A 12,255-nucleotide genomic window follows, 5' to 3' on the forward strand; every position below is an offset into this window, starting at 1 on the left:
GATTGACTTTACATGTTAGTGCTCTAATTTGGTAAGGTAAGGAAGTTTAAAATTAGACGCGGGGCAAAATGAGTCAATTTGTGCTCAGTGCCATCCATATCCTAGACAAGCAATCGGAGTACGTTCAAACTTCACCGAGAGGTGCCGTGACCTGTACACTTCGCGTGTGTAATAAATGAGAGCTGTCGGCCCAAAGGTGCTCTGGAAAACATAAATACAAAGTTGAGGTTGACGTGTTTGCCCTTCCCCTTCCCCCCCCCCCCCCCCTCCCTCCCGGCCAGAAAGGCGCAAAATACAGCGCGAGGTTTCGCTTTGAGACGTGCACCTCGGTTGACATCGACTATTCTGCCACTGTAAGCTTTAATTTTATTGGTATGCTTTATTAGCTCCATGCGAACCAAATATAATCTGGCATTCCATGACGCGCATGTACACAACGCTCGAGCATCCTGGTTCCTCCTGTGCCATATTTCTTTTTTCCCAGTGTCTATAGGGTGGTCCGAACGTGTTAAAGAAAAACGGGGACTTCATAGCGCGAAAGTGACATGAAGAAACCTCTTGAAAGTGTCAAGTAAGAGCGTCACTTCCTTCGCACTGCTGCCACATTTTTTGGCGTAACAAAGGATGCGCTTCAAAGGCGAGCTGACGACTGAGGAATGTAAAAAAAAGAAAAGAAAAAACGGTTGGGTTACAAAAGGAACCTTCTTTCTGGCGTTTCAAGTTTCAAGAACATTTCTTCTGTACCTAAAGTAGGATCGAAAACGAGAACGAGCAGGTCGGAGAGCGGCACAGTTCTAACATCATCTCCCCACACAGCAAAGCTGATGTTTGCGAAAGCAACCAAGAACCGGTGTTCTACGCTTCCCAACCCCCCCCCCCCCCCCCCTTTCCACCAAAGAAAATAAAAAAAGAAATCGTGAAACAGAATACAAAGATTTTATTTATTTATTTATTTATTTATTTTACCCTCAGGGCCAGAGGCATTACAAAGGGGAGTGGGAAAAACAAACAAAACAAAAACATCATGAAACAACAGTGAAACATCAGTTAAGTAATAGGAAAAACATTGTTACTAACACTTGTGCGAAAAAGGTCACAATCAACAATAGATGCTAGGGATGGAGGCAACTGGTTCCATTCTTTTGTGACTCTCAGGATAAATGAGTTAAAATATTTGTTATAACGGCAAGATGAAACTCCTACCTTGTGCTGATGATCTAGGATGGTGGGGGTAATAGCTGATTTCTGAGTACCGGGTTGTGGTGGAATACTTTGTGAAAAAGACAAATGCTAGAAATTTTACGGCGATGTACGAGGCTGGGTCAAAGTAAAATGTTCTTCATTGATGTGACACTTGCGGTACGGTTATAATTAGTTAGTATAAAACGTGCGGATTTACTCTGAATGGATTCGATTAGGTCACTAAGGTAGGTCGTATCGGGATCCCCGATGTAAGCTACATATTCAAGTTTAGAGCGTACTAGAGTTTTATAAAGAAAAAGCTTGGAAGGATGAAGGGGCCAGAAAAAAGTTCCGTTTGAGATAACCAAGCATGCGGTTAGCGTTATTAGTCACGTAAGTAGCATGCAGATTCCAGGAAAGATCAGAGATAAGGATTACACCCAGATACTTCTAAGAGTCAACAGGTTCTAATGGTGTGTTATTCAGTTTGTAAGTAGTAGGAAAAGAAACTTTACGGGTTACGCGCATGAATTTACATTTTTTAATGTTAAGTTCCATTGACCAAAGCTCGCACCATTTCAAAATAGAATCCAAATCATGCTGTAAATGTCGGGAATCCGAGTCATTAGATATTATACGATAGATGGCACAATCGTCAGCAAATAGTCTTACAGAGGAGGGTACAACATTGGGCAGTTCGTTAATGCAAATCAGGAAAAGTAATGGACCTAAAACAGACCCTTGAGGTACTCCAGAAGAAACAGATGTGAGGGTAGAGTTAACACCGTTACAGGTTACAAATTGTGAACGATTCGTTAAGAATCCTATCAGCCAATTAAACACGTTAGGGTCGATGTTAAGTTTGCTTAATTTATGGAGTAGAAGTCTATGGAATACCTTATCGAAAGCTTTTGAAAAATCAAGAAATATGCAGTCCACCTGAGATCCCTGATCAAAAGCAACATGAAAATCATTAGTAATGGAAAGTAGCTGTGTTTCACATGAAAACATTCTCCTAAACCCATGTTGAGCTGAGGTGAAGAAGGAGTTATAGATTCAAGGAAGTTAACAAGTTGCGTGTATATGATGTGCTCGAAGACTTTACAATGAATGCTGGTTAGTGAGATAGGCCTGTAGTTGTATGGGGAGTGCTTGTCACCAGCCTTGTGGAGAGGAATTACTTTCCCAATTTTCCAGTCATTTGGTAAAACCCCAATATCAAGTGACTGTTGAAATATTCTCGTGAGTATGAGGGAACAGTACTGATTAGTTGCTTTGAGAAATTTGGAGTTGATATCGTCTGTGCCAGTAGCTGAAGACAACTTAAGGCCATTTATAATTTTTGAAACACCATCGGGATTAATGATGACATGATCCATTAATGAAAACTGCTTGCACAATAAGACGAATTAGTGTTGCTGATAGGGTCAGGAAAAGATTTAGTGAAAACTTCGTTAAAAATAGAGGCACATAAAGATTCATCGACCTGAGGAGAGTTATCACCGTCGCCGTGCAGAGTCCGAGTGTTCTGCAGACCCTGCGGGTCACACCGCAAGAGAATGGCAGTGTGTGGCATGCAAAAAACTTTGGAGCCTAGACTTCAGTATAAATCGAGTGCATAGAATGCAAGATGTGCGCTCATCAAGAGTGCGTTGGAGCTCAGACAGTGTATTTCAATTGCTTTTATTGCAGAAACTGAATGCATATCAAGTTTTTGAAGTGTGTCTTGTTATACTCCACTACGTTGTCTCATTTTGCCCCACAGGGCGGGGCAAATTTAGACATTTTGTGACTTTCTGCTATTATAGTTTTGTTTAATGTATCGCTTGCTCCGGCTAAGTAATAATTACTGAACATAGAGCCAAGACATCGAAGGATATCTCCATGTTGTGTTTTTATTAAATATTGAAGCAAAAATAAAAATTACTATTGAAATAAAAGATTTTGTCTCATTTTGCTCCACTTTATGTACTGTTTCTAGGCACCTGTATAACTACGTACTTTTCATAAAAGTGTTTGTAGTAAAAATCCATGAAAAAGTGCAAGTACAAGACAAAATTAAGCATATATTTCTTTTCCTGTCCTCGCTGCTGCAGCACGGCATCTGATGACCTAATTTTTCTTTTTTTTTATGCAGATGACGCCGTGTTGAACTCATCTTTTCTTCTTAACGACTACGAGCTGTGACCTTTTCTTAAAGAACCGGTTTGTACTGGTTTGCGCTTGGTACGTATAACCGGTAACCGAACTTTTATTTCAAAAACATCACTGAATCAGAACCCAACTGGAACTAAACGCAAAGCTACTGAACCCGAACCAAACCGGACTAATCACCGGTTCGACTCCCTGCTCTGAACCCAGCCGACCTTGAAGCCTTTGCGTGAAACGCAACTAAATAATTTGATTAAATGTGTTTAGAAATCGCAAGAACCGTGCAGCAAACGCCAACGTTTGCGTTTCAATGCGAATTCCATACCATGGTGCAGACGTTTGAGAAGAAAATGGGTAGTTTTAATATTTGGCGTCTGTTGCGGCTTGCAAGTAATATATGCTTAACATTAAAGGAAGTGGGCAGGCGAGCTGATTAAGGATAGACATAATAATCTTTAAGCGAGGGGACAAAAAAAAAAGTTCGTGTCTGTCTGTTTTTTTTTTTGTTTTTTTTTTTTGCCCCCTCGTTTTAGTGTTATTTTGTCCACATATGCTTGATCGCGCGATCGATATATGCAATGACACCAAGTGCTACGGAGCGCTTTTTGTGACCACCCTTGGGCTTAGCAGAATGAGAGCCTTTCTATGAGGAAGATTTTGCATACTTTTGCAGCAGCCTCCGTGCTTGAATACGTCAGAAGCTTTACGCTGCTTTTTTTTTTTTTCTCCTCAATTAGATAATGTTGCTGTCACTGGCCATTTCTTTAACTTATAATAATTAGAGGAATAGAATGGCTGAGTTGAGCCATTCCAGGAGTGGGAATTGGTCCAGTGTCTCCATCCCTAAGAGTTGAAAAGAATGGAGTCGTCGGCTCTAATTCACGGAATAGAATTGGATATACATATATATATATATATATATATATATATATATATATATATCCAATTCTATTCCGTGAATTAGAGCCGACGACTCCATCCTCCTGGTTTGTTTTCTACCGTCACCTTGCATCTATATATATATATATATATATATATATATATATATATATATATTGCCGCGCGCAGGGTCACGGACTTCTAGAACTTTCTCGTTTATTCTTGCTCCGGACATAACTTCTGTCGTTTATCCCTGCTTATGTTGTTCTAGAAAGTGCGTGTTCATTCTCGCCCCGAGCGCGCTGCGCTCGAACCTTCTCCGCCGATTCTTCGAGATAGTGACTCACTCTAGATAAGACGCCGCTCGCGACCTTGTCGAGTCAGTTTCGCCCCAAGTGCTCGACTCTGCTGTCTCGCCGACTTCGACTCCCGCGACGCTCTGTTATTATCTTTTGTACCCTTTTATTTTTGGCACAAGTTCGCCACATTAAACGTTTATTTCTTCCTTTTTATTTCCTGTTTTTTTTGGTCACCACCCGTGACAATATATATATAGTAACAAGTATCGAGGAAAAAGCAACAAGGCAGACAAACTCGCTGGGTGAAATGATTAGACATATATACACTCTAAAAAAAAGGGGGTGTAGACGTTACACCCCTTGTCACATATACGACACCCCAAAACTTCAGTTCGACGTACAGCGCGCTGACGTCGTACTGACTGCCCCAACTTTTGCGAGGTGCTTGAGAACGGTGAGATATAACATATTAAGCAGCTAAAGTACGTACCAAAGTCTACTAGAAGAAAACACACAGGTTTTGCAGTTGAGCCTAGAAAACCCCGATAACTTTTTTTGCAGTCAGTCTCACTTACATTAACTATTTTAATGAGTTGTACAACTCGGCTATCAAGCCGCTCGTGAAATTTGGTAGCGTCGGTACAACGTCAGTGTGCTGTACATACGGCTGAAGTTTTGGGGTGTCGTATATGTGACAAGGGCTGTAACGTCTACACCCCCTTTTTTTTAGAGTGTAATCATCTTACTCAGCGAGTTTGTCTGCCTTGTTGCTTTTTCCATGATGCTTGTAACATTTCAATGTAAGCAACCAATAGCAAAAAGAGGAAAATGTGGTTATCAACTTATCAGACTTATCGCGCTCTTGTGCAAATGAGAGGCTAACTAACAACCCCGTACGCAGATATTTTTTCATGTACAGCTTTAACAGTATTGCACACCTCACATACGAAACACAGTACACTAGATAATTCTTTTGTACCTCAAACGGTACATCATTTTTCTCGGCTTGTCGTCGTGAAGTTATGCCTTGCGTTGTGCTGTCAGCTGTAGGATTACACGGAGTGTAGCTCACTTTTTCACCGCAACGCTCCAAAATCGTATCATCCGATCTTGGGACCAATAACACCTACACTTCTCCCCCCCTTCCCCCCCCCCCCCCCCCCCTTCACTGTCTCTCTCGTTCTCCCTCTCTCTCTCACACACGCGCGAACACACAAACACAAGACACAAACACGCAAACACAAGAACAGCGTACACCCACTGAATAGTTTTCGAGCTGACACCAAAACAAGAAGAACGGGATCGCACCGCGCTATTCAAATAACCGTCGTAGCCAAAGAAGGCAAACGTCGACGTCAAGAGCGCCGATAGTACTTGGGATGCCATGATGACACGTACACCCGTCCTCGCCATAACAGCCGCTTCCCAGCGCGACGGCACACTTCACACGTCGCCGACGAAGCAATATGCACGAAACGGCCCTCAAGCCCCGCGTTCGTACACTCGGATCACGCACTTCTGCTCTTCGGCACCGCACGGCTCGAGCTTTCGAACCGCTCCTGACGGGGAAGGACTCAAACGCCGTAACAGTCGGGCCTACACACACACAGAAACACACACAAGAAAAAAGCCACTCTGTTTTTACGTGTGTGCTAAAGCGTCTCCACTCTTTACTTTCAAACTTATGCATTCACGCACGCGCTAACTTTACACATACACGCAAAAAAAAAAAAGAACGCTCTTGTGTTGTCGCGCCTTTATAATCCCCTTTCCGCAGTTTCACGTTTCTATCGCCAGGCGGAGCCCCCTGTTTCTTTCCTTTGCGTCTTTTCCGCTGGGTGGCGCGCTGCCTCCACTGGTGTTGCGAATATCGTCTGCGGCTGGTGGCTCGCATATGCTCAACGGCCTCGGAGGTTCGGACGGTGTTTGTTTGTTGATGGCGAAGGGCTCAATATGCGCGCGAAGGATTGATGGCATTCTATGTGACCCGCGAGTTGACATCTATACAAACGGTGAATGTGTTGAAGACGATGTCGGCCAGATAAGCGTATGCGAGGAGAAATGTGGCCCGTGCTCGGAAACGCGATACATGGCTTGCGCGTATTGGCAGGAAAAATAGCGATCGTAGGCCTTCATATCTCGTGCAGTTTTACGTATACCCCCAAATACGCTGCAAAATTACCGAACCAAAATCGCTAAGATTTAATCAGGAAATTATTTCCAAAAGCTCAGATTTTGACACACACGATTTCGTTTCGTCATTCGACGAAACCCGTGGCGTAACAGGTAACCGGCAACAAATCGAAAAATCAGGAAAGCATGTAATCTCAAAGCGCTAATCACAATGCGTCAGAAGCCGCATGGTCATTGCATCAACGATGGCTGCGCTCGCGGCAGCTTTGGCTACCATGACGTGCCGAAACAGACACTGCGATCGTCATAAAATCAGTTCCAACCCCTTACAATATTTGATGCTACGATTCTGCGTGGATACCTCCTCCTGCGTTCCGAAACAGTAAATGCGTCGCTAACGCTCGTCGTCGGCAATGCAGGAGACGTCGCCATCTTGCCATCACGCAACCCAATGACGTGCCCCTAGCGCACCCCAACATGGCGGAAACGTTACGCAACGCCAGCATCACTCAAAATATGGCAGCGCACAGGAGCCTTTCTTGCAAACGTGTATAGACGTTTGTGAGCACGGCCACTAAGCACCGCCAGCTCGCTTGTGGTATGTGGATAGATAGATCGTCTGATAGTTAAGCATTGCTGAGGCGTACCCACGGCTTCAGCAATGCTAGACTATCAGACGGTCTATCCACACCAGCAGCAAGATGGCGGCGCCCAGAGGCCGTAACAGAAAAAAATGCAAGAGAGAAAAGGGGAAAGGGTTACCAGCGCTTTCCTCCTTGCTGGTGTGTTAGGAACGAGCAGACTTGACCCGGTTGAACGCCTTGGGTGCGAGTGTTGGTCCGAGTTCGCTTGTTTTCTTCGTGGTTTCCTCGATTTTTTTACTTCCAGATGTAATTAGAGCTAGAGCACTCGTGGGCGACAATCTCCTGGTCATTCAGACACCATTCGGTAATAGGCTGCAAGAATAACAACCAAAAGCGCAGAATATTATTGAATAACATCTGTATCGAGCACGGGATCCGATGAGGCAACTGCTGCTGCGATGTCTTCAAACTCCATCGCTTTCCGAATGACCAGAACGTCCGTCGGCAGTTGGTTGCGTTCGTAAACACTAAATACTTTTCCCCGACGCCATCCTCTCAAGGGTGGCCGAAACATTTCGTGAATAGAGGGCGCTCCGAACTTTTCGCGGTACCGTCGATGAACATGACCTACGCTCGCTAGGTGGGTAAAGTTTTCTCGTGAGGATCGCTGTTTCAGCTTGTAACGTTTCGTAACTTTAGTTATCTTAATGCTGATATCTTACAGCGATTACATTTACATTATTTTATCATCCACAACACCTAGTTGAAGGCTCATTTCCGCCGCCGGGTGTGGCTTGAAATTGTCGAAAATTCAGACCTATCAATTTGCTTGAATCGATAGCAGAGAGCAGTGAACTTACGCTGACCGTCACAAGACGACTGCGTTCTTCTTATCTTGCAAATTAGTACATAACGTAGCTGGAAAGAAAACTTCAATTTCTATTGCTGAAACATGCTCGCGCATCGACTTCGAATCGTTGAATCATTGATCGACCCGATAGACTCGCTACAACAATGGGCCCATCTCGACTTTGCGGTTTTCAGTTATAGACAAAGGACACACCCCTCGACACGGGATCCGTAATTAAAACTTTAATAAACATCTGCAAGCCGGAGGGAGCTGCGTTCGATCGTTCTTTGCAATGCTCCTATTTAGCGCGTCCTTGTTAACATTACATTTTATTGTTGTGGACGACACTAAACGCCAAACAAATTCCCGATATACTGCATCTAAAAAAAAAAAAAAGAACAATCGCCGTAAGCTGAGACAGTGTTTTGAGCAGTCACCTCCGATCTCTTTCGGTGGCGCGGTCGCTCTTTCCATCGCCGCAATGACGGATGTCATAATGCGGGGAAAGAAACGTTCCTGATGAGCGGAAAAACGCCATCCACGACACACAAGAACACAAGACGCACCCTAAGTCGGATACTTAGCACCTTGGAGCACCCAACCAACATCTCCAACATGAGAGCGGCGCCCCGAAGAGCATCTTTCGCCAACGTTTCTAACCACTCAACGTGGCCGCGAAAACCTAACGCTCACTTGATGGCGCTATACAGTAATCAAAATGGCGCTACCCTCGATAAGACGGTCTATAGATGGCGAGGAGGACGGAGGATGGAGCGCCGTAAGGATACGGCATCCTGACCCTGTTACGGGCACGGCTCATTCCTCGAGTGAGTTGCAATACGGAAATTTACAGAGCCGTTTTATACCTTCGAATGGCGAGCAGAAATTTTGTGGACACTTCCGCGAGGAGGCCCTGGTACCTGCTACGACGTTTTTATATTACACTAACCACCCCCACTTCAGCCTAAAGAGTCCCTTTAATATTGCGGTTTCCGAGAAAGCAAACAACAAAAACGTAGCAAAAAAAAAAAGAAAGAAGTTGGAAACTATATTGCAGACGGTGCTGTCAGTATGCAAAAACAGATTCAGGTGCAAAAAGCAACTAGAAAAAAAAAGTAACGGCTCCTTGATTAGATCATTACACACGTCTCAAAACCTGATCAAGCAACATTGGCTGTCACCATTGCGTGGGAACGAAGGGTGCGATTGGATCCGAGCCCTAGCCGAACGCTGACGTCACACTCGTGTCCAATACGTGAGTACGTCTGCCCGAACAACGGCGGACCCGGATAGTCGGCTCAGCGGCCACTAGACGGCGCGCATTTTTGAAAAAGGGTCCGTTGAACTGCGACGAAAGCCGGCGTTGCACATTTTGCCGCGCACAGGTATACTCTTCCGTGTTTAAATTTGGCGGGTCTATACTTCCCGCCAAAGGTAGCGTACTGTGTTCGTTTGACAATGTGACGTCACGCGACGCCAAGACGTCACCTGACATTATGGCGTCACGTCAGACTAAATTTCCACTCACTTTATCGGATACGTTTCTCCACTAAAGTTAGCGGGAATTTCATGTTGTGTCACCTCGCATAACTTTCCCGGCGGGAAGCGTTTCTCCTGACGTCACGGCGTCGAAAGTGGCGTAACGTGACTTGACGTCATATGACGTCATGACCCTACAATCTCGCCAAGAACGAATTTCGCCGTAAAATATCGGGAAGCTAGTATACACTGGTTTAGTACCGACGACCAGTTCGCGCTTTCCAGCTTTCCTTCGCTTCCTCTTCTCCCCCCTTCTACCCGGTCCATCGTTTCCTGTTTCCTCCTCCCTCATAGTGAGGAGGATTTTCTGCCTTGCAGAATCTCGAGTCTGGTCGTCGACCTTGAACCCGGATTACCTTTTGAATGTGTAAAATAGTAGACCAAGTTCTAACCTTGGAGTGTGGGGAGCTCGGGCCAAAAAAAAAAACACAAGCGGGTTGGAGCATCGTGTTTATATTTTCTTTGGCCCTTCGCCCAGTTCCAGAGTCACAATGTCCGTTTTTCTTAGCCAGCTCGGCCCCTGCATACTCGCCTCGAATTCAATAGATTATTATTTTTTTTTACCAAATTTATATCACCCGTTCTACTATATGTATATAATCTTCAACGAATCGTGCACATGCTACTAGCAAGCAATCTTGTAGTGGCTGTTTTAGTGCTTAGAGAAGGTACAAATATGATGAAAGGTAGAATATGCAGGCGAGCTGATGAATGACATCCATAGAAACCTTAAGACGTAGGAACAATATTAAAAAAAAAAAAACGGATAGAATAACAAAGTCTCTATAGAGATTTCGTTGTTGTGTCCGCTATTTTATTATTCCTACGTCTCGGGTTTACTATGGATAGAAAGATGATATGAAGAACGCGCAGGCGAAAGGAAGCTAAGTACACATAGTAACAAGATTGAAGCACGAAAATAAAGATTGAATTATGCGAATACGAGGAGTTTATCAGTTGAATCTGAAGATTTAGGTCTATCAATCCCTGCATAGAGCCGCAGGTATTCATATACTATGATTGCATGTTAGCACCTCAGTTCTTCAAAGGCAACTAAAACGACCAATTTGACCTCCCTGACGCTTTTTACTGCCTCATCTTTGTGCGCCTTTTTTTCTGGCACGCAAAGACGAGATTCCCCGGTATGTATACGAAAGTCTCAAAGTGAGTAAAATCTGGCCTTTATTACTTGCCGATCCCAAAACTTTTTTTTAAACTTTTATTTTAACGATAACACAGAATACGAAGCCCGAGAGATAAATGCAGTGGCAGCCCGTACATCCGTTCTTTCATCGTAAAACACAAACCCCGATCAAAATAAATAAATGAATAAAATCAAAACAGAATCCAAACTCCCCAAACCCGTAGTAAGCAGCCGAGGAAAAAGCAAACTTGTACGAATCCTCTCAAAATCAGTTAGAAACAAGAGATACAAAACCTATTCCGCAAGGAGCTGTTCTTATGCATCGTCGGCATGTCGGCACACCCGTGTCCCGACCCTCACCGAACCTCGGGGTCCTGACACCGCGGCCGTAGGGGGGTGGGGGTTCTGGCCCTGTCAGCGACGAGGCGCGCCGGAGGCAGCGGTGACGGGGGGCCCCGGAGCTCTCAAGCGCGCTCCCGACGTCTCGCTCGCGTCGTCGCTGTCTGGGCGGCAGCGAGCGCGGTCGTCTCCATCACCGAATGGCCTCTCATCTGCATGCGCCTGTCGCCGCAGGGGGCTCTTTGCGCCAGACACGCAGCTGTCAGACCTGTTCGCTCGGCCGCGTTAAGGTGGCGCTTCCTCCGACTACGAACCCTGTATACATATCTATTTTATTTTTTTCTTGTATCGGCGCTTGAAAGTACTGAGGCAAACTGAGTTGCACAGCGCCACACGCACGCACAAACATATTGATACGGACACAAGCACACGTACTTACTCAGACAACATATACCCGCAAGCACACAAGCACGCATACCATTTCACACAGAAACAAAAAAGCTTCCTGCAGCCGTTTTTGATTTCCATGTCTCTGTTATACTCTCGTCAACCTGTATACATCCACTAGCGTTAAAGGTGACAAACGCGATTATCGCGCGCGTGATGGGGAAGGGTGGAGTGTGTCTTTTGGACGATGTTTGGGCAGTGTAACGTGGTGACTCCCGAGCACTTTATTACATCGCACCGCACGCAGCTACAGTGAGATTGGGGGGGTTGGCAGATAAGAACGCCTAAAACACAAATCACGAAGTGCGTTAACATAATTAACACAATGTCCCGCATTTCTGAAGCGGTCTGTCGCTAGCTATACTTGGTGCTCCACACCACCCGATTCAGAAAGGTCGTCCGTATCCCCTGTTTCATTGGGGACCGCTAAAAATCGAATCAAGCGAGCGTAACTCTACCATCACGCGCTTTCCCTCTCTAAAACAAAAAAACACGTGCATTAAAAAACAACAAAAAAAAAAACAAAAAACGTCACAGAAATTGGGTTTTCGATATGTATTACGTATATACACCACGGTGGCGGTCCTGCAGGCCCGCCCGATAGAACGATATCCATCGAGCCGATCGCTTTTCATACGCAGCTCTTTTTCACCGATGACCATGCCTTTCAACCCTTTTCTCACGACAATACTCGCACACCGCGGCATC

The sequence above is a fragment of the Ixodes scapularis genome, unplaced genomic scaffold (assembly GCF_016920785.2).
Source record: "Ixodes scapularis isolate PalLabHiFi unplaced genomic scaffold, ASM1692078v2 PGA_scaffold12__126_contigs__length_90152505, whole genome shotgun sequence".
Lineage (NCBI taxonomy): Eukaryota > Metazoa > Arthropoda > Arachnida > Ixodida > Ixodidae > Ixodes > Ixodes scapularis.